This window comes from Typopeltis vanoorti, chromosome 15 (genome assembly GCF_054136105.1).
Source record: "Typopeltis vanoorti isolate ZY-2024b chromosome 15, IOZ_Tvanoo_1.0, whole genome shotgun sequence".
In the NCBI taxonomy this organism is placed as follows: domain Eukaryota; kingdom Metazoa; phylum Arthropoda; class Arachnida; order Uropygi; family Thelyphonidae; genus Typopeltis; species Typopeltis vanoorti.
Genome location: NC_143563.1, coordinates 117,829,837 through 117,854,798, shown reverse-complemented (window position 1 = coordinate 117,854,798; position 24,962 = coordinate 117,829,837). Strand labels below are relative to the sequence as shown.

The 24,962-nt window shown below is 36.6% G+C and overlaps 1 protein-coding gene across 2 annotated transcripts in view; it reads left to right on the top strand.

Moving 5' to 3' along the window:
• Nup75 (nuclear pore complex protein Nup75) overlaps nucleotides 1-24,962 on the top strand; it is a 492,606-nt gene that overhangs the window by 114,973 nt on the left and 352,671 nt on the right. The window lies entirely within an intron of this gene.

Here is a 24,962-nt window from a genome sequence, read left to right as displayed (position 1 = left end):
TTATGTTGGAACATGGTGTTAGTAACAACAGTCCATGTCCTGAGCAGAAATCCAACAGGTATTTGCCATTATTATTGGCTTTGCTCTTTTCTCCAAATTTTCCCAATATATTTTTGTATGTCTGACAATCATTTCCTACTCTGCTATTTAGATTCCCAAAAAACCAACTTTTCCGTTTTTTGTGTGTCAATTGCTTTCTCTAAACCCTCAAAAAATTCCTCTACCTCTACATTAGTAGAACCTTCTATGGATAGGCATTGATAGGTCCCATTGTCGAGATCCCCATTCTGATACAGTGGAACCTCGGTTGTCGAATAAAATTCGTTCCTAGAGGCTGTTCGGAAACCGATTTGTTTGAAAACTGAAACCATTTTTCCATAAGAATTAATGTAAAATGGATTAATTCGTATACCTGAGCCCCAGATGATTGCTTATTTAAACCTTTATAACAGTACTACTTCATGCATCAAATCATATACAAAACAATGAAAATGCATAAAATCTAACACAAAAAGAATAAACACAATAACTAGATGAAATATAGACAAAAATTGATCGTCTCTTTATTTTTGAGTATTGTACAGATAGTTGATTTCGACATCCCGAACTGCATAACATTTTCATGTTTAGATGCGATTTCTTTTTTCATCTCTATCGTTGTTCTTACAAGTTTTCTTTTTGCTTTGCTGCTATCACTGTCCTTCTTTGGCCCCCCCCCCCATGGTGGCTTATTTAATAATAATTTATAAAAAAACAACAAAACACAATGAAAATCAAGAGAAGGCACTGCAAATTCGAGCAGGTGTCTGCACTGATCGGAGGCTGCGGCGTAACTGACGCTCTCTCACTGTACATCTCATCCACAGAGCATGTGGTTGCCAGTTTGCCTGTTCGGGAACAGATTTGTTCGAGATGAGAGTCGTTCGACAACCGAGGTTCCACTGTATTTGCACACATCACTTTATTTGATATTGTCTGCCATTCAAGAATATTAGTCTTGTATTTAGTGTTGGATACTATAGCTACACCTTCTTTTCCCTGGTTGTCATTGCCTGAATATAACATTTTGTATTGATTGCTTAGCAAGATCTCAACAGTTTTTGTCTTTTTTGTTTCAGTCACTCCTATTATGCTGATCTGGTACTTATCGAGTTCCTCAGCCAGCTCTGTTTCTTTACCATTGAGGCTTCTTATGTTGATAGTACTGATCTTGATCTCTTGTGATGTTTCAGTTGGGATGTGTTTAGGGATTTGTTTCAGTAGCTGACTTTTTGCTGTTCAACCTGATTCACTGGCGAAAACAACGCTGTTCATCCAGGCAAAACCACTGCTGGCATGAAATTCTGTCACATTATACCATCGGTTTACTTTGTGGTTTAAACTAGTAAGAATACATTTTGGTAGGCTAAATCCCAAAACTGCAAGCCCATCCTCATTCATTCAGTATCTAGATAGTTACATCACAGGGTGCACCTCAAGAAGATGAGGAATGGACATTAGGTCAGAAGCCCCTGGTCGGTTCTCCGGATTCCTTTAAAGGCTGTGTGGAGGTCTCCTCTCATTTATAAGCTTTGACTCTTAAGCATCCCCTAGAATACCAACAAAGTTAAATTGATTAGAAAATTCGATGCTCTAAAACTAGAACAACAGAAATCATCTAAATCTAAGTTTCAAGTCTCTTCTGATAAGATTATTGTTAATAATTTATAAATCCAGCTACCATCTTTCTAATGTTGGAAATAATATTCTTTATAAATGTTTTAATTTTGTCATGTCCCCAAGATTTATTCCAAAGGAACTGTTACTTACAAAAATTAAAAAAGCTTCTTCCTTCCTCCTCAAGAAGCTAATCTGCTTCTTATGGAATTCATACTCATAATTAATAATTCAAACCCTGTAGAAATAATCTCTCTCTTGCAGATTGTCGAGCAGTAAAAAAACTACAGAAAAATAAAGAAATAATAATTCTTCCAGCAGATTAAGACAACTTGACTGTCATCCTAGATACTGAAGAATATAAAAACAAATACTCTATTAATTACTCTATTTTTGACAGAGATCCAACTCTTGAATTTCATAACTGCACCGACAACCTTCTGAGAACCACTACAGAATTTTCTAGAAATTTACAATTGTCACTTCCTTCACTTTGTCCTTTGTTTCCCGATTAAATGGATTACCAAAAATTCACAAAGAAAATACTCCACTTAGACCCATTGTAGAAGGCATCGATTCTCCTACATATAAGCTCTCAAAATATTTGGTGGAAACTCTAAAATGCTTATCAAGTTCACCCTCTTCTTTCCTTAAAAATTCTGAAGATTTTGTTTTGAGCATCAAATATTTTCATATTAAAAAGGTAAAATTATGGCTAGGTTTTTTTTGATGTCATTTCTCTGTTTACAAATGTGCCTATTGAGGAAGTTGTAACTCTTTTGAAGTATAAGTTATCAAAAAAGTTGTCTCTACTGACAGATTGCATTAATTCTGGTTATTTTGTTTTCAAAGATACTATCTACAAACAGAACCTTGGCTTAGCCATTTGCAATCCTTTATCCCCCGTAATGGCAAATTTGTACTTAAACATTTGAAGAAAAAAAAAGCTATCACTTCATCCCCATTAAAGCCTAGATTATATGAGATATATAGGTGATATTTTCTTAATCTGAAGTTATGTACCTGATTCCCTAAAAGCATTCCTAAACCATCTCAACAGTCAACACTCAAAAAATGCAGTTTACTTCGGAATTAGAAGTTTATGGCTTTTCTAGTTATTAACTAGTTTATGGCTCTTTCCCATTCCTAGATGTCAGATTCGCTCGTGTATCTGAAAAATTGAAGATCTCCATTTACAGAAAACCCACTCACCACTAGATACCTTCATGCACAATCACATCATTATCTACCTCAAAAACTTGACGGTCCGCACGGTTAGCCTAGTGGCTATGCGCTTCGCAACCATATGCCTGGGGAAGGAGTGTCCTAGGTTCGATTCCCGTCGGTGACGTGAGGAGCTGAAGGATCTTCCTCAGCCATAGCCAAGTTAGCCATTCTTGGGCGTGGACAGCAGGGTTTTTTCCCCAGTTTATTCTGGGGTTTTTCATCCCGCAAAGCAGGCAAACTGGCCTTGAGAACTTAACACTACAGGCCATAGGATATACCGGGGCATAGGGCTGACCACCTTATCCTGTAAACAGATTGAGGTCCGATGATCAATGGACCCTCGACACTGCAAGGTAAAAGAGGGTATAAAGAAGATGATGATGATGAAAAACTTGACGTTATCTCTATATTAGGTAAATGTGCTCTCTCTCATCTGTGAAGAAGAGGATATCAACAAAGAATTACAGTTTCTTCTTACATTCTTGTAGAAAAATGGTTATTATAAACAGACAGAAAGCTAATATTTAATCCATCTCCTTGCCATATTGAAGATAGGAATGATATAAAAGCTATACACCTCTATGATATATCAGCTCCATTCCTCCGAAGTCAGCTAAAGTTCTTGAGAAATTTAAAATCCAGACTTCTTTCACTCCTCTGCCTCCAAGCTCCATTCCTTACTCACCACATCTCAACAAAAACATAGCAGCTTAAAATATCTTTGTGTTTACCATCTTTGGTGCAACTGCAACATGCCCTATTTTGGTCAGACTGAAAAATCCATTGAATTATGTCTGGAAGAGCACATGAGAAACATCACATCTCGCAGAACTAGAGTTAGTGCATTATCTAATCACTTCCTTAATTCTACTGACCTTAATGATAAAAATCCTATCACCCATCCAGTCATCTGGAACAAATTAGAGAACATCTTTAGATGCTATGACGAACTCGAGAGAAGAATTGTGGAATCTGAGAAAATCATCCTCAATCCATTACCTGTGAACACTAACTTCAGCTATAATCTTTCTGATTGTTACTCCTCTGCTATCCAACTTTGGCATTCACGAGATCATGACCACATGCAGATGTCCAACAATGCTGTGGTATCAAGAATGCCTTCATATGTCAGTAATATGTTGGCAATTTAATTTATAGCTTTTTTTTTTTTTTTTTTTTTACGTATGTCTCTTTTCATGTAATGCATCCAATGAAGTCTTATAAGAAGATAAAACTAGTTGTGTGCATTATTTAAATAAAAAGTTGTATTTCCATTTTTATCTCTGTTTCCAGTCATTTAATTTATTTCAAATATGTTCCTGAGCTGAATAAATCTGTTTTATCAAAGCAAAGTGCAGATATCTAGTTGTATCAGAAGGTATTTATGGCAAAATTAAAAAGAAACATAATTTCTCCCTATTTCATGATGCAAAGTTGCTGAAGATTACAAATGAGATGTGGTATTTTGATTGTTTGTAGTGCTTTTTCATTAATTAGCAAGTTGGTTTTAGTTTGGTTTGGTTTTGGTTTTTCTACTTGCTTATGGTGCTGAACATCGGAAAAGCCTCAGGCCTTTCTTCCCCCCCCCCCCCCCTCGCATATACGGTTTACCAAAAATCCACAAACCTAATTCCCCGCTAAGACCTAGAGTAAATGCCACTAACGTACCTTATACAAACTATCAAAACAGCTGGACAACTCTTGGACTTTCCACATCCTATATAAAAAACTCTACCCATTTTAAAACCCTCACAGAAAATTTAACTTTACATAACACAGACATATCGGTAAACTTTGACATCTCATTATTACCAATATTCCCTTAATTGATACCTTAACACTCTTAGAAAACGTTTTTCCTTCTGACATCTTAGATCTCTTTTCCTTTGCCATCAGTTGTTTTTTTTTTTTTTTTTTTCGAAGAACAAAATCTACAAACAGATAAAGGGAACCGCCATGGGTTCCTCGTCCTGTCACTCTCTCTTGCCAATTTTTATATGGAAGATTTCGAAAAATGAGCCATAGACTCAGCCCCTCTCAAACCTTCTATCTAACTAAGATATGATGATGATGTGTTCTCTATTTGGCCTTATGGCCCAGACATATTAGACGCCTTCCTCAGTCACCTCAACAGCCTACATCCAAGAATCCAGTTTACGATGGAAAAGGAAAAGAACATTTGTTTACCCTTCCTAGATACCTTAGTTACACGCCTTCCTAACGGTACACTTTCCTTCCCTGTAGATAGAAAACCCACGCCCATAGGCAGATACATTCACAAACTCTCCCACCACCATCCTGCTCAAAAGTATGGTATTATTAGAACTCTTACCAAGAGGCCCACAATCTTTGTTCCAGTGGAACCGCCCTTACAACTGAGCTGGACCACATACACAACACTTTCCTCTCTAATGGCTACAGCAATCACATTATTAAAAAAATAATCAGTTCCTCTCCCATTCCCTGGTCTTCACTTCAGAAAGAGTTCAGAAATGCCATCACCATACCATACCCTACATCCGTGGAACATCCGAAAAAATATCCAAGATTTTAAAAGAGTACAACCTACACACAGCATTTAAGCGCCACCGCAAACTTGCTATCCTTATCCGTTCTACAAAAGATCAGTTCCCTCCTCTCTCAGTTCCTGGAGTTTATAAAGTACCCTGTTCCTGTAAGCTGGCATACTTTGGGCAGACAGGCAGATCAGCAACCATCTGCCTGGAGGAACACCAGGTCATACATCTGCAACCACGACTGTGGTCAGTCAGGCTTTGCTGACCATGTCTTGGCTACAACCCACAGGATCTCATGAAAAAAAACCACCATGCTCCACCACAGCAAATTCAAAAAAGAGAGACTATTCTTAGAATCAGCAACAGCTCTCAGAAATCAACCAAATCTTAATAAATATGGTTGCATTAAGCTTTCTAAGATTTGGGAAACACTTATCACCAGAGGTCCCACCTTACATTCCAGGCCACCTACAACCGCCCTTAGAGAGCGCTCCACCTAGATAGGACTTTAGTGTCACCCACATGGTTGGGCTTAGTATTGTTTGTTATTTGTTTTTATGTTATATTAGTTTTTTTTTTGTAATCCCTGAAGATGTCTCAGTGACTGAGATGAAATATAGGAAGTATTAAATTCTGTTTTAATCCTTTCTGAGTGCTGTATACAATCCATTAAGCCTCCAACATGATGTCCTCCCAGCACTTAAGCCTCTACACACGGATTCTTCTAGCATAATTGCCCGCTAGAGGGCCAAACGGATGGTTGTGTTTTCAGAGAGCTCCCGAAAGCTAAGTACAATTTTGAGTAAAAATTAGAATATAGGTTAAAATCATAACGTAATATTGCCTAATTTTGTTAGCTTGTTGTGTCTGTGGGATTTTGGTGTGAATTCCGTTATTAAATTTAGTATATAACGTTACGTTTCATAGTTGGTAAACCAGCTACGAGTATACTCGTATAACGCTTACCGCCTGGAACGAGATTACTGTACTGACCTTGAAGAAGTGAAAATGCTTGGCTTGTGGAGCTAGTATCAAAACTGTGTATTCTCATAGATAGTATATGCTCTGCACAAGCCAACTACGAGTATACTCGTATGACGCTTACCGCCGGCAACGAGATTACCGTACTTACCTTGAAGAAGTGAAATTGCTTGCCGTACGGGAACAGACTATGCCGAAGTAGCATGGCAGCGAAATTATTAAATAATTTTTAAATGCTTCCCCATGCACTCAATATTCTTCCCATCCAGCAACCGATACCATTCGGCTGAACTTGGTATACTCAGTTGGTCATAATTTCTTGCTTTGTAGTTCAGCATGTAACCTTTTCTGAATGGAACATTCATAAACTTGGTCACTTCCCAAGTGAGTACCACATGATCACTGTCACCAATCAGAGACAGAATAGTTGTCTTTAACGGAAACATTCTCTGACACTATAATCAAATCTCCCATTCTTTGAACTCTAGTCCCTTCTGTCACATATTACTTGAGGAAGTTGTCTCACAACAGCTCAATAAATTCAGTTTTGTTCTTCTCATGAGATTTCACTGCTACCCAATCAATATTTGGATAATTAAAGTCTACCATTATGATTACTCTTTTTATGCCCATTGTTACTATTTCTTGATGCATTTTTTCATCACTAGCAACTGATCCACAAGGTCTATAACAACACCTCACTATGTAATTGTTGTTATTAGATTCCACCAATAGCATTCCAGGTGGTCACTACCACTTGGAATGCTATTATTAGTACTGCAGTCGTAGATCTGAACACTAAATGGATTCAAGTCATCCAATATCATTATCTGCACGGCCCCTCCTCTCCTATCCTGTCTTTCCTTCTAAAATACTGTACCCTTTTCACTTAATATTAGTTAGTTTGTCTGATTCTGATAGCCAGATGTCAGTAATGTCTACAATCTGGGCAACCCAAGGCAACAACCTCTATCCCTTTGTTTCTGATACTCTTAGCATTCCTGTATAGAACTGATAATGTACCTACATGAATATACTCTTTACTTCAGTCTGCATTACACAGTTGGACAACTTGTAGATCTCTATTCTTCTGTAGTGCCTTATAGATGTAGACATCTTTTCACACATTTGATGGCTCCAAACTTTACGATCACAAAATCGAAATTGTTCTCTCTCCTTGTAATTATTTCCATGATAATGCCCATTCCCGTTATTATCAAAATTATATAACATTGTCACTCTTACATACACCTTCTCACCATTTCTCCTATTATAATTTAGTTTATCTGACTCTGTGTTATGTCTCATACCAGTTATTAGTTTTTCTAGACTCCTGATACCAAATGCATTCAGGTGTAGGCCATCCCTCTTATAGAAATCTAATCTTTCCTCTAAATGACTACACACATCCAAAAACTTGCACCCATTCCTTCTGCACAGCCTATGCATCGAATCGTTTGCCCTCATAGCCCTTCTTTTTGATCATATCGAGGTAATATACTTACTGTTTTCACTTTCTCACTCTCACCTCTTCCAACAACCCTTTCATGTCCTTTCTCTTACTGAATTTATCAATAATTAAGTCATTAGTACCCACTACAATTACAATCTTGTTTACTTTTCTCTTCTGTTTTTGAATTGCTTCTGTTATATTTTTAATTTTTTTTCCTGGAAAACTCGAAGTTATTACCTGCTCATCAACAGCATGTTTTATGATAGTCTCTATACGAAATAACATCTTTCTTTTTACAAATAACGTTACTTAGCTGATTTTCATTACTTAACTGATTAACCTGATTTCGTGCTTTGTTGTTTCTTATTTTGCTGCTTAATTTTATTTTCCTCCCTGTGTTCATTTAAACACCTCCAGACTTTCTGTAATTCCTGCGTTGTCTCTGATAATTTGCTTTAATTTTGCTATTTTGGAGGTTAATTCATTTTCAATGACTTTGTCAACATCTCCAATAAATTCCTTAGTGGGCCAAGTCTTCTTATTCTTCACTTCGCTGCTCTTCTTAGCATTATATTTGTTATGCATTTTTGGTGCCATTTTAAACTATATTTGTTATTGTAATATCTTTATAACAGAAATATGTTATAAAACACTAAATACACTAAAAGCATGAATATCTACACTAATACGCTTTAAAACTAATCTTCTACAGGAAAAACTCAATAAAACAGATAATCACCAGGTTTACACATGCTCTAAATTTACTGACCAATCACAATCTGTTCCTTATTAGGAACAGAGGGGCACATATAAATTATTAGGTAAAGTTGGAGTTAAATTTTTGTACTTATTTTCTTGCAAAATTAAATTTTTTCTTTAAAATTTGAATGTTTGAATTAATTTGTTCTGTACTGTATTTGACCAATATCTGTTGTGGTAATCCTGAATAAAACATTTTAGAGAAGTGATATCAGAATGGGATCTCCTCATGGTCCCATACCAAGGAGATTTTCTCTGAATTTAAAGATTGTAAATGACACTTAATGGTTCTTGAAAAGCTTATATGTTGGTAACACATCACTATTAAATATTTAAGGAATAATTTACAATGTATACTGGAATATTAATTAAAAGAACTTAATGGTAAACTTATACAATTCAGGAAGAATATCTCCCTCTTTCATACAGCGCAAAAAGATTGTACAACAAGCTATCGGAAATCACCCATGAGACACATCTCAAATCATTTGAAATGTTACAGTCATGCTCAAACTGTTTGGCTGTCATTGTTTTGCCTGGTGTGGCAGTAAAGAGTATGAAACCAGAGATTATGCTCACAAAATACATATGTTAACTACAAGGATAATCATCAAGTTTAATCCCAAGCATGTCAAACATAGAAGAATGAGAAGGAGAACCAAAGGATCAAAACAGAGCATAACAAACATTTTATGTCAGGATGTTTGTTACAATAGCATTTAGTGGAAAATCCTCTTCCATCGAGGAGATTTAAATACACACACACACACACACACACACACATACATATATATACATATACAGGAATTTAACTTAGATGAGTGTCACCTCTTTCCACATTATATCATCCCTCCTACATTCTAGTCTGCTTTGCATTGAGCATATTATCTTCCATTAATATAATCTCATTCTGGGAAACAAACAAAAAGATTCATTTTGAATTACATGTATTAGTTAAAAAAAAAATGGAATGAGCCCTACAATACAAGGAAAAGCCTCCATAAACAAAAATGGAATTTATATTACCTCATTTTTTCTAATGTGGTTTCACAAATTACTGAATGGACGTGATTTTCAGAGTGTCTTGGATATTTTACCTAAAGAGAAATCAAGGTGTGTGCCATTCATGCTTCTCTAAAAGAATAAAATCCAAGCTGATAATAACAGAATCTCAGAGCAAAGAAGCCCATAGATCCAATAAACACAAAGAATTGAGATGACAATTCCATTATTTTTGGAATTGTCATAGATTCCACTAAAACATCAACTACATACAAGTCCTCTTACAGAAGCTTAAGACATTGTGCATTTGCCTACAGGAGATATACTTGAAACCCGTCACAACATTTCAGTGTCATTAAAGGACTAGAATTATATATGTAGTATTTCTTTGATTCTGAGATGAACATTTTTTAATAACAGAATCTCAGCACTTTTTAACACTTATGAAATCAGGACACATCATGCAATTGATGGGGCTTTACAGTTGTCATCAGAAAAGTTACCAATTGTCAGTGTAGGAGGCAAGGAGTCTGTTTAACCTCCAGCTCTACATGATCAATTGAAGAAAATATGAAAGTAAGTTACATAGGAAATGCATGTGAAACCTCACTTCTTCAATATGCCTCAAAATTATACTTTCAGCACTAAAGGTGCTAAAGAGATCAGGATCATGTGAACACAGGTTAGAAAATCAGCCTGTTATTATGATGTTACATAAAACTGCTGATAGCTGAAAGTTACCTCCATATATAATTTTAAACCAGTAAATGGTCCTTAAGAATGAGATCCTTTCCACTGATGTTACATGAGTGCACGTGCATGCACACGCACACACAAAAAAAGGATTTATTGACATCTGAGTTAATGGAAGACTAGCTAAAGGGCACAAGACCCCTGAGATCATATCTGAGCATTTAAAATATTAGTTTGCTGATAAGTATTATGATTTGATTGTCATTGCTTGTAGCATAACTAGTCAACTACAACTCCCCCCCCCCCCCTTGACACTTGACTAAGCAAGCCATTTAAGAATCATTTGAGGAAGGAATATGAGACCTGTTGGTTGTTGTCCAAAAACCTTCCTTTGCCACCTTCTGCATTAAAGCTTACAGAATGAATGCCGACAACCTGAAAGAAAATTCTAGAAACATTAATGGAACATTCTTTTAAGAAATGCCACATCAGCAACACATTAGATGGCATGCTGGATGATATTTTATGGAAGTATGTGGATGTCAAAAACTGAGTTGAAAAGTGATTCACAAGAATTAGACTTCGAATGTAAACAAAGTACATTACACTATTACAGTTCAAAAGATAGTTTTGAACTGTAATAGTGATACTACTATGAAAAAACGTTAATAATGCATATATGTAGGTGTATATGGTTGTTTGGATATTATGAATAAATTGTATTCTGTTGTAATAATTTTTCTTTGTTAGCGATACTGAAAATAATGGTGGTATGTCTTACAGTGGATGTCATCTTAGAATGGGAGAAACACAATGTGCGTGTATATACTATGTTGTGTGTGTATGTGTGTATATATACACCCTCTATCCAAAAAGAAACCAAACTTTTGATAGAAAATAAAACACAGGCTAATTATTCAAATAATTTATTTCAATCAATATACTCTCCCTCAGCTTCGATACAGCATTTGGCATGATCATTAATTCATTAAATAAGTTTTTTATATCGGTTTTTGGGATACTGTTGAGGGTCGTGGTTACTGCTGCTTGAACGTTTTCAATGGTGTTGTATCACCTTTCCTTTCATCGGCAAATGAAGTCGGGGGAAGAGAAAGAAGTCATGGGGTTCTAAATCAGGTGAACACGGTGAGTAATCCAACACACAAATTTGGTTTTTTCTCAAAAACTGTCTCATAATGTTCGAACAATGAGATGGTACATCATCATGCAGAAAAGTGACCAGCTGCCTGCATCACGATATTCATGCTGTATGCAACGAATTCTCAATATCAGTTACTTCAAAACTTCGAGATAAAACTCACCATTGACCGTTTGGCCGGGCAGAACAAATTCTTTGTGGATAATGCCCTTGGAATCGTAGAAACAAATCAGCATTGTCTTTACTTTTGACTTCTCCAAGCGACTTTTTTTCGGATGCCCCTCTTCTGGTGGTTTCCACTCAGCATTCTGGCTCTTTGTTTCAGGCTCATCCTCAAAACACCATGTTTTGTCACCAGTAACGATAATTTCAAGGAAGTTTGAGTCCTTACGAGCAGTTTTAATGAGGTTCTTGCAGTGTTCAATTCGATAATTCGATACTTTTTTGGTCGTTGGTCAACTTGTGGGGAACAAATCGCAAATTCAATTTACGAAGGCCCAAACTCTCGGTCAAAATGTTGTGCACAGTTGATTTTGGAATCCTCAATTCATCTTCAATCAATCTCATGGACGATTTCAGGTTTTCTTTGATGAAATCATGCACTTTTTGGATGTTAACTTCGCTCAGTCCAGTTTTTGAACTTCCCAGCTTTTCATCATCCTCAAGCGTCTCACAACCATTTTGAAACCACTTAAGCCACTTGTAAACTCGAGTACAGGATAAGCATTCATCACCGTATGCTTTTTGAAGCATTTGATGCGTTTCGGTAAAACGTTTACCAAGTTTAACACAAAAGTCAATCCCAGCTCCCTGTTTGAAACTCATTTTCCGACCATTCATCAAAACACGCTGTCACTCTTGCCACTATAACTCAGCTTCTAATGAAACAAATGTCATAAACAGTTGGCGCAACACTAATGAAGGTTGCCGCATTCAACAACAAACATATACAACAGGTGGAGGCACTAGTTTCTTCTATTTTCGAAAAGTTTGGTTTCTTTTTGGACAGAGGGTGTGTATATATATATAAATCACTCCTACACCAGAGGCTGCAAAATGTGTAGCAAATTGCTGCCATGTGTGAGCAGGTGCCAGAAGAAAAGCAATCTATTGATAGATTTTTGAGAGCTGGAGGGTGAAGTTTTCAGAAAATACTTCATCGGGAAAGCAGCCATCCCCATGAAGTATGGGAGGCAGAAGTAGAGAGAGAGAATGGAAGATGAATGAGAATTTGTAGTAGGCTTGGTGGTTTAGCAGATCATTTATATTGATGTTATTATTATTATTATTCAAATCTCCATGGAGTCAAAAGACTCATTGTGGGAGGTCCTTCCTAAGAACATAAAGTCTGTCAAGATTCATCGAGGGGAGGTCCCCCTTTAAGAAACACAGTCTATCATGCCACTCCTTAAACTCCTTGACCGTTCTTGCTCTCACCACTCCATCAGGCAATGCATTCCACGGTTCAACCACCCTCCACGCAAAGAAACTCTTCACTCTTCACCCTCTTGCTCACAGTTTCCTTTCGTAACTTCCAGGGATGGCCTCTTGTAATCACCCCTTCCCGCTGTTCAACCAAGCGAAAGAACTCCCCAGTGTCAACCCTCTAACCACCTCTCAAGGTCTCAATCATATCACCTCTCCTTCATCCACAACTCTTCAGTCCACATTCTCTCAGCCGATCCTCATAACTATGCTTGTACAGTCCTGAAACTCTCTTTGTCATCCGTCTTTGTAACCTTTCCACAGTTAATTTATCCCCTTCAAATCCTGGGGAACAAATCTGAGAACAATAGTCTAAGTGTGGTCTGATCAGAGACTTATACAACGGAATGATAAACCTTTTATCTCTGCAGGTCAGTGTCCTTCTCATAATTGCAGCAATCCTCTGCATTACCTTCACTACCTTTGCAATATGTCCCCCAAATTTCAGGTTTCTATCAATCATCAACCCCAGATCTCTTGTCTCCCCTACTTCCTCCAGTATAACTCCTCCCATTGAGTATACAGCATCTCATCGATGTTTCCCAAACCTCAAGACCTTACATTTTGCTGCATTAAACTGATATCCCCCATTCATTTGCCCACCTGTCTAGCTTATTCAAATCCTCTTGCAGGCCCAAAACACCTTTGTGGGCAGGTGCATTGTCCTGATGAAAGATGATTTTTTTTTTATTCTGCAAACCAGTCTTTACTCATGAATTTTTTCATGTAATCTGGTTAAAAGATCGGAATAATATTTCCCGGTTATTTTTTTTTTTTTTTACCCTTTTCAAGATTATTCCAAAACACCGATGGCATGACCTTTCCTCCTGATGGAACCGACTTTGTCTTCTTTTGTGCTGAACAACCAGCTTCTGTCCACTGTTTTGACTGCTGTTTAGATTTTGGTATGTAATGGTGAATCCAAGTCTCATCCATAGTAATAAATTGATGCACAAAATCAGTTTTATTCTTGTTAAAACACTCCAAGCACTGTTTAGAGATTTTCATGCGAGTTAATTTTTGATCTGCTGTGAGCAAGCATTGCACAATTTTGCACAAAGCTTTTTTATCTGCAATTATTCATGCAAAATACATCCTACCTTTTCTTTTATGCCTATAGTCTCAGCAATTTCACTCTCTTTGACTTACTGGTCATCCAATACCATACGTGCACTTGATCAATGATTTCTAGTGGTGTTACACTTTTTGGACGTCCTTCACGTGGATCATTTTCAAGGCTGGTGCAACCACATTTAAACTCGGCAGCCCATTTCTTATCTGTTGAAAATGAAGGAGAAGAGTGCCCATAAACTTTTATGAACTTTGAATGAATGTCTTTTGGCATTAAACCTTCTTTTACAAAGAATTTTATTACCACATGATACTCAGTTTTATTCATTTCAAGGGATACAGACAGCACTTTTGCTTCAGATAGCTGTATAAAACAAACTACTTGATAAAATGACTTGCAATTTCTCTTGGATGCTTATGACAGATGTAAATTAGAAAAAAAAATCTTGCCGATAATATTGCCATCTATGGTCGAGGCTGAGAATTTTTCAGATCACCCTCGTATTTCTTTCTCCTCTAATTGTTGAAATACAGCTTAAATATAGACTATGCATTGCTCGCAGCACTATTCACATTTACACCATATAATTAATGCAATTTGAATTTTCTTTTTGCATCTTATATGCATTTCCAGATTTGCAAAATTTAATACAGGTCTTTTTTTTTTTTTATATTCCCGTGATATCTCAACTATTTGTCTTCACGCGAAAATGTGATGCTGACGTTCCCTATTTACCTGACACCTTATACACAGATGAACTTAGGTTTCGTTGGTTATTCATAACAGCAAAAACAACATCAAGAGGAAGGAGAATTAATTTATCTAACTTGCTACTATTTTGCTGGTTTTCTATCCAGTAACTTTACGGTCTTCTCACAAATTTATTTAGCGATATTCAAACACAGCTTACAATTTTCTCTGTATTCATTTAGGACATCAGCTGACTTATTTGTTAGGAGCTTTCAGTACGCTTTTCCGGGACTTGCAGTCAGTTTCATCACATGCCTCCCTAGATGAATCAGTCGATGTTTTCTTCAGGGTTTGCCACCGAGACTCCGAGGCTTGGTCCTTGTATTTGAACTGTTTCATATTTTCTTCAATAATGTTTCTGTAAATTAAAGATATCAAGAAATTATATACTTCGTTTAATCCTTTATCCAAGTGTAAGCAAACAAAGTTTGCACTTGAATATTTTCAGGACTGGGCAACTCGTGGTAAAGGTGGTATGACTTCACATCACTTGCCTTAGTATCCCATAATGCAAAGCACATCTCCTTGTGTACATGGATGGGAAGGATCACTACCCAGACCAGTTTCGACCTTTATTGAGGTCTCTTCACAGGGAGCCAGACCCTGAGTTGAAGTAATGCAGAAGTCATATTTTTCTATATCAGTTGCCAAAAGGTGTCACAACTTATTATGTGCCTGAAGTATTTTCAAGACTGGCACAGCTTATGGTAAAGGTGGTATGACTTCACTAAGGCAAGTGATACTAGGGGATACTAAGGCAAGTGATGTGAAGTCATACCACCTCTATCACAAGTTACCCTAGTCCTGAAAATACTTGAGGCACAAACTTTGTTTGCTTACACTTGGATAAAGGATTAAAGATACCAAGTATATAATTTCTTGGTATCTTTAATTTATAGTATAACCAAGTGAAAAATCTTCCAACAGTGTTTGTGTAGTTGAGTCTACAGTTCTTTTTTTGAAAGAATATTAAAAATTTTCTTTTCTCTTTATACTAAATCACTAAATAGTTGCAAGCAGTTTATTGTCCCATTCAAATTTAATGGGCAAAAGCAGGAACTTTTCATCATGTCCAAATGACAAATTATGCTTTCTGATCCTTTACCATAAGTTTCATTTAACCCTGCTTTCACATTTATTTTTAATTGAATGAATTAATTAATATCTATTTATTTGCAATCAAATGTACTGAATTATTCTCATTGCAGGAGGACACTCTGCTCCACTCCACTACACACACCTGTCTTCCCTACTAAGGATACATATCTTTTTAGCTGCTTGACTTATACTTTAACATTTAATAAATTAGAATTAGTAATGGAAAATATTCTCTTACTATACACAACTACCATCAACATCATCTACCCTGCCCATATATCCTTCATATCCTTTGATTCCTCATGCACTGTGAACATCCTTCCCTTGCAGAACTTTGTGCCATGATACTGCTTCAGGCTGCCTTCTACGCATACAATAAATCATCTGCCTTATAGTTCCATACACATATTCTCTTTCTTAATTGGAATTTCCACATGTTTTGCTACCTCCCAAGTCCATCCAAATCCCCTGATCACTTTCCCCAATTGGTGTAGCCACCTTAGTTATAGACAGGTCTTCTGACTCTATAACAATATCCAACACTCTCATACTCCAAGTCCCCTCCATCACATTCTGCTTCAAGTAATTATCATTCAGTAAGTGTATAAATTCCATTTCCTTCCTGCCATTTGATCTTTCCTCCTTCAAATCTATTGCTAGCCTGGTTGGTCGAGTGATTAGAGGTTAGCATACTCACTCTCCAACCGACATGTCTTGGATTTGAATCCTGCTGCTGCTGACATGGGTGTTTGTGATTGTCTTACCTTGTGCACCTCTATAACTTTGATATGGCATGGTATGGCCTTTGCTGTCTCTCTCTGCACCATTAAAGTCATCATCATCATTGTATCTGTGTCTCTAAAGTTAAAGTTCTCCATAACAATTACTTGACTCGACCAAAGTCATTGTACTAATCTGCTGATGTCTTCCACTCATTCCTTGCTCTCTCTCTCTGGCCTATAGTAGCAGCAAACAATTTTATATTTTGTGCTATTGGGCTTGATCTCATACCAGATTGACTCAAAAGAAGTGCCATCTGCCTGATTAATGCCTAATCTTGTCAGCTGCAGGTCATCTGCTATCAGCAGTATCCCACCACCTGTCCTGTCTAGTCTGTCCTCCCTGATATACTAAATCCATCACATTCTGTTCCTTTAACCGTTAGCCAAGTCTCACTGATACCTGTAACTTTTGATGACGTTGCACTGACCAATGCCAGAAACTCTTCTATTTTATTCATGATCCATCTAGTATTAGTATTATGGCCACGCCAACCCGAGGGTGCAAAAGGTGCATCGCACACGGTCGGCAACATTGATAGGGTGACATTTTATGTAGCTAATATATCTAATTTGGATTATACTATGCAGTATTAGGGACAGCCAATAAAAGTTTGCACCCAGGTGGCAGATACTCTTGGTGTGCCACTGATTAGTATATAGAAACTGTAGCATCCCCTTAGACCCCAAGTACCTTCATTCACTCATCTGCATCTGCTCTAATTTTTTTAGTTTTCCTACCTTTGTGCTTCCACACTCTCATTGAACAAAGGTCTCTCCAGACAACTGACTCAGAATCCATATCAGTGCGGTTATACCAGATTTCAGTCCATCAGCATTGTACAAATCTTTCCATCCATCAAACTAAAGTCATAGGTCCACAAACTTTGCATCATTCTTTCTGTTCAACCTGTGTATTGATTCATTACCTATCATTGCTCTCTTTCTCAATTTGCCTCTATCACAGTGTGGCAGCAGACTCACGAACTTCACCATCTCGCTCTTCTTTTTTCACTTCTTCCAACAATTCTTTCATATCCTTCCTCATACAATACTTCTCACCTTCTAGGTCATTGTTTCCAGCCAAAACAATCACTTCTTTCAGCTTCCCTTTCTACATTCTGAACTAGTCATGTGTTATCTTTAGCTTGTGACTCTTAATGTTCTCCATAACAAAATATTTGATAATTTTGCATTATTATTAAATTTCTTATTGTGTATACATTTTCTTGCAGTTCATATATGTTGTCACAAATACCTCTAAAGATCTGTCTTTTGCTGCATTGTTCTACTGCCTAGCCACCTTCTTACGTTTGTTTCCTGAAGTACACAATTTTGCAAGGGCTTCAAATTCATTGTTAATATCTTTCTTCCTCCTTGTCAACTTGTTCACCTGTATCTATAAGTCAATTGCTTTCTGCTATGGGGAACAAGAAAAAAGAAAGAAAGAAACAGTGGTTTGTCATGTGAAATAAGCATTCCAGAAAATGCATATGGATAAAATTTAGAACAATCTAATCCAGGAATGGGCAACCTTTTTAAGTGTGCATGCCAAAACCCCAAATTTTTGATACAAAATTTTCTCATGTGCCAACTGAAATTTTGGAAAACATATTATTATTATTTGGTGTCTTTTAAGTATTGGGAGAACCTCTTAAAATAATTAAAAATCACTCTAGAGTGGTAAAATCTCATGATTAATTTAAGTCATGGAAGATTGAATGAAGTAAAAAGTAGTGACAGAATTTTTACTTAAAAGTCCTACCCTGTTGATAGTGTGGATATTTTTTTATTTACCCTTAAGTGTAATTCTAGGTTCCATATGCAGCCACACAATTTAAAGATGCAATTTTTAACATCAACAAAAGAGTAAACAATAATTCTGAATTTTTTGTTTTTGTTCTTTTATAAAGATCAATCATACATAGGTTTTTCCAATATATTGCAGCATAATCTCATAATCGATTTACTTGACTAAAGCACAATAAAAAAGTAAAATTAAAAATATTATTTTATTAATTCTTAATCCCTTACGAGTAATATATAAAAATTACAGATTTAATAAAATGTTATTTTACCTACATAATATATTAAACAGAAGTTAATCTTTACCTTTTTAAATCAAATCAAAACTAGAGAAAGAAAAATAGCAGACAATTTATTATTTAGCATCAATGAAACTTCTGCTGCTGCATCACTGATGACATAATTTATATCAGGTTTATATTTTGTGACCTTTAGAGATATGCATGCGCTACTAGTTTCATCTGTAAGGCTATTCCTATTACGAGACTTTACAAAGAGAACAATGATTCACAAGAATATGTAGATGCAAAAATGGATAGTAATGCCATCATAAGGGTTTTTTAACGTACAAAAGTTTCTGTAATAGTATTCTGAGTCCTCAGTACCTCGTTTTCCACGCTGTTCTCTGTTCCTCCCATCTCTAATTGCTCATTTTCAATATTTTCCAAGTCAACTCTGAGGTCAACAAATTTCTGCCTCCAAATTGAGCTACTTTGAAAATCAATCAACTGCATTTCAAAATCATCAATATTTATCCACGAAAACATCTACAAGGTTAATTCATCCAGAGTTTTATAGTGTCTAGAAACTTAATGAATTTTGCAGTCTCTTCTAATTCTCTGAACTTAACAAATCTTAAAGAGAACTGCTCAATAGTTGACACGATGTTTAAAAATAGCTTTTGAAAACATTGGCGGTCTGTTTTGTCATACGTTTGGAGATCATTGATGTATTTCTTTAGGTTTGAAAAATATCTAAATCTTCATTGGCTACATCCCTCTTAAAAACTTCTAGTTTCATTTCAAATGCCTTTATGTCATCAGACATAACATCAAGAGTCTTACTTAGAACCCTGTAGTTTAAGGTTCAAGTCATTTAAATGTTCACAAAATTCTGCAAAAAACAGCAGTTTACAAACCTACACAATGTCATATACTGTACTTCTTTATAAGACATTTGTTGATTAGTGAAGAAGAGATTTATCTCATCCAGGCATTCCACAAATTGTTTCAGAACAAGACCTCGACTAAGCCAAACTACGTTGTTGTACATTATTAGTCCTTTGTACACCGAATCCACCTCATTCGATAGATTCTGAAATTTGGTTTTATTCAATGCATATGCAGAAATGTAATTAACAATCTTGGTTTCTGTTTGCATCACTTTTTGAAGTTCCTTTAGGCCAGCTTTTGCACACAAAGTCTCCTTATGTACGATGCAATGAAAACGTATCAGTGGATGGACAACATGTTTTGCAAACAGATTTACAAATGCTGCTTCCTTACCAATCATGCTGGGTGCACTTTTGAAATATCAATTTGCCAAATAGATAATTTGTTCATAACTGTTTTACATATTTCAACCCCAGTTACAGGTAGTGTTACAAGTTTAATCATCTCTTCGCATACTTCGTCACTTTTACAAAATCGAGTAAAGATTGCTAGCCCAGCTGATGATGTAATGTCTGTGCTCTCATACATAAAGTCTTACATGAAGCCAAATCTTTTGTTAATTGTTCTGCTGTATTGCTTTCCAACTTAAGTATCCTATACTTAACCATTTTTCCTACTCACAGACAAGTCTTTAATGCACTGAATAATTTTTTACCTTTTCTGAAAGATTGTCAAAAAGGAAAGGAGCACATTCTGGCCATGCTTTTTTAATATACTCTCCATCACTGAGTGGCTTTCTGTTGGGCAGTAATATTTGAAACCTTAAAACTAGTTGCAACTAAATTGGAACTGGGCCTAGCTGAAATAAATTTAATCAAAGTATCGGATTGTTTTTTGTCTTGCTCAGTTCAAGAGAAAAATTGTTCAGTCCAGTATTCTTTAAATTCTCTAATATCCTCTTCATTTGTCTATGTTTCTTTGCTGGTGATTGGGACATTCAGTACAATCTGTAATGGGTAGGAAGCAAATAAAAATATATGATAATGGTGTATATACACACACACACACACACACACACACACACACACACACACACACACACACACACACACACACACACACACACTAGGGGGGCTCTGCTCCCATGATGCCTACCGCACCCAATCCCCCCCAAGTTCTGGACTGGTAGGCTGGTTCTCCTTGAATTTTGAAGACTCGAAAGGGGTCCCCCCCAACACCTACTGCAGCCAACCCCCCAAGTTCCGTACTGGTAGGCCAGCTCTCCTCGAATTCAGATGACTCGAAAGGGCTCCCCCCCACACACACATCTACGGAGCCCAACCCCCGAGTTCCGGACTGGTAGATTGGTTCGCCTTGAATTCTGATGACTCGAATTTTAAAGACTTGACACACAGGTTAGCCCAAAAAACATTACAATAAAGCTTATCATTTTATATTATAGAGTAGATATAGCATAAATATGAATAGAAACAAGCAGGAAGGAAGAAAGAAAGAAAGGAAGTCAAGAAGGGAATAAGGCAAAAGGAAAAAAGTAAATTACAACTGAATGACCAAAGTTGTACAACCCCAAGGTACATACAAAAAAATTGAAGGGGTGTAAAATTGTGGACAAAGAAGCATGGACTCTGACAAAAATTATAATTTGGATTCAGAAAACCTCATCATAATCACTCTCTGCATACAATTACCAAGTTTAAGCAAACCAAATATTAGTACAATTATAAGCCTAACTACATGCATGAAAGTAAAAGAGAAGGGTATGCATGCCATCTAATCACATGCAGATAACACTTCATAATCCTGAATATTGATAATACATTTCACATAGCTTGAACACTAACTTATGTTTATGGCAATGTAATGAAAAATTTGCATTTATATCTATTAAATTAAACATGCTAATTGACAATAAATACTTCCAATCCATATTTTAATGACTTACTATTTAATTAAATCAAATCCACATATATACACACTTTAGAAAACTGATAAATTCTTTACGAAACATGGAAAAATATATAAAATGATGGTAAAGGAGTCATGCCATGTCTGGCTGCATGGCGAATGATGCAACAACTGAACGGGACAAAACTTGTAGGCCAGTATAGTTGTGTCCTGAATAATCAAAAATTGGAAAAAAAGATTCATTCTATTCAGGAACAACTATCTTTAATTGTAGGCAGAGAATGTTGTGCTTTGGCAAGGAAATAAAAATGTACATTATAACTAAGGCAAAACTGAAGAAATGTTTAGCATAAGAAATGTGAGAACCCCTTTGTACAGAGTCAAATAGAGGAATTTATATAAGATTATAATTTAATTAGAGTATCCCATTCTATGTATTATATGAAAGCAAGTTGAGTGTAAGCTAAAGTCCAAGGGTCACACTTTAGCTGTCCAGTATAACGGATGGCCTAAGGGAAAGAGAAATTATAAGGAAAGCGAAGCGAGAACGGCATGTGCACGTGGATGAGTGCCGTGTGGTAAAAAACGTAGCTAAGCGCGAGAATCTCACAGAAAAAGGGGGAGAATATAAGGGTCAAGCTCTCCCCACACGAGGCTTTTTTGGTTCCTGTTTCCTGCACTCATGGACGTTGACTCGCGCTCTCCGCCAACGTGAAGATTCCGGGTCGGCCGTAAAAGTCATGAGAGGCCTATCGATGTTTGCGAGGCAAGGCTAGCTATCTCTTCATAACAGAGTAGCTAAGCCATATCGAGTGACTGGTAATCCAGATGTGTGCCTGCGGTACCAGAGAAAGTCCAGAGCGGCACATCGCCTTATCGACTCGGGGAACCAGGCCGTGCTGTTATCATAAGTGATCGGGAGAATCGCAGAACAAAGGTCCTTGATGTCCAGACAAGGCTGATGATAGAACAGAAAGTCATTCCATGGGATGGTAACATAGAATGTTAAAGTATCTGACTTCCAATTAAATATTTGACTGAACTCTATAGGTTAATTTGTGTTTGGACATGCTATAGAGAACTTTAGAGATTATCCCAATTTGACAGTGACTTGTCCCTGTTTTGAAGAATGTCTCCCTAGAAGGGATCTGTGTGTGAGATAACTGAGACATATTGTGAGATATGAGTAGTGATCAGACAGTGATTGAAGATAATTTTAAATTAAGCCAGAAGTTTGTATGTTTATAGAAAACTCTGTGGATCTAGTTATTATGCATGTATTCTTGTGTTAATAATGATATCAGAATTTTACTGGGAAAGTGATTATGTTAACCATCATCATCATCAAATTCCTGCCATGTACCCTCAAGGGATGTACAGGATATGATAGTACTACATGAAAAAAATTACATCATTACTAACTTCCTATCTACAATTTTCCTCCAAATCAGTCTGTTACTTTTAAGGCTTCAACATTATCAGATCTTATATTTCTATCGTCTAAGGCACTTTGCACCATATCAATCCACCCATACCTTGGTCTTCCTCTGGGTCATTTTGCTGCCAACCTGGCAGAGAACACTTGTTTTGCTAATCTTTCTTCGCCCATTCTGTTTAAGTGACCATACCACCTGAGATTAGCTCTGCTAACGCATTCCTGGATATTGACAATGTCAAGTTCTTTCCTAATATCCTCGTTTTTAATATGATATTGCCATTGATGCCATCTGTTCACGCCCCTAATCTTTCTCAGGACTCTCATATCTGCGGTCTCTAGTCTTTGGTCAAGTGTTTTACTTCTGACCCAGCTCTCAGATCCATAAGTTAAAACTGGTTTGAACACTGTCTTGTATAGAGCTAATTTAGTGTTCCGACTAATTTCTCTCTTATTCTATATGAATTTATTCAATTGACTTCCTACCATACCAGCTTTGCTGATATTGTTGTCTATTTCTATATTTAATTTACCATCTTCAGTAAAAATCGTGCCTAAGTAGCTGAAATGTTTCACTTGTTCCACAGGTTCTCCATCCACAACACAGTTGACATTTTCAATGATTCTGCCTATTTTCATTGTCTTTTTATTGCTGACCTTCATACCATATCTATTACAACAGCTATTCAATTTAGTCAGAGAATCTTGCAGACTTTCAGCAGATTTATTTAGAAGTATAACATCATCCGCATAAAGCAAAGAGCTGACATTAACATCTCCAATTTTGATATCATGTTTAATACCACTTTCCTTCATATTGTGATCCATATAGATAATGAATAACAGAGGGGATAATGTACATCCTTGCCTCACACCAGATTTAAAATTAAACCATCTTCCTGTACTTCCTTCAATTCTAACTGCTGACTTACAACTCAAAGACTACGTATTGCTTGATATAATGCCCCATTGACACCATATAACTGTAGCGTATTGAATAGCTTCTCTCTTGGCACCTTGTCATATGCCTTTTCCAAATCGACAAAACTTAAATACAGATCTCTGTTATATTCCCATGCTTTCTCGACTATTAGTCGTAAAGTGAAGATCTGATCCTGACAGCCTCTATTTGGCCTTAATCCAGCTTGTTCTTCACCAAGCTTTTCTTCCACAATTCTTCTCAACCGTTTCTCAAGTATACTTGCATAGATCTTGCCATGAACACTCATTAGAGAAATACCTCTGTAATTCTCACATTCAGTTTTATTTCCCTTTTTTATATATGGGCACTATGAGAGCTCTACTCCAATCATCGGGAATTCGTCCCTCTGTCCAGGCTTTCTGAACTATGCAGTGCAGCCACTGTAAGACTCTTATACCACCATACTAAAGCATTTCTGGTCGAATGTCATCTACTCCTGCTGCCTTTACACATTTCAAGCCTTTGATGGCTTTTTCTACTTCAAGTATGGATATGTGTTCTTGACTGCATGCCTGATCAGTGTTTTTTACCACTGCGCTGTCATCACTGCTTGTTTCATTTAGCAGTTTTTCAAAGTAATCACTCCATACTTCAAGGATATCTTTTTCCCCCATTTTCATGTTTACCTTTATCATCACTAAGTCCTTTTACAGCACTTTTTTCTCCATTCCTAAGCTTCTTCAACAACCTCCAGAATATTTTGCCACTTTCTTGATATTTATTTTCTATATTCTTGCCAAAGTCCTCCCATGACTTTTGTTTAGCTAGTTTTACACAGTGTTTAGCATTCTTGCATTTGTCTCTGTCTTCTCTAAGAGCACAAGCTTACTTATTTGCCAGGAACTTTTGATATTCTTTCTTCTTTTCCTTCACTGCCTCTTTAACTTCCTGTGTCCACCATGGAGTTCTAATTTTTCTATCCTTGCGACAACTTCACCACATGCCTCTCTAGCTGAGTCAATCAGGGCTTTCTTCAAGGCTTTCCACCGAATCTCCAAGGTTTGATTCCTGTTCTCAAACTCTTTCATTTTTTCTTCAATAATCTTTGTGTATTTTATCTACAGTTCACAT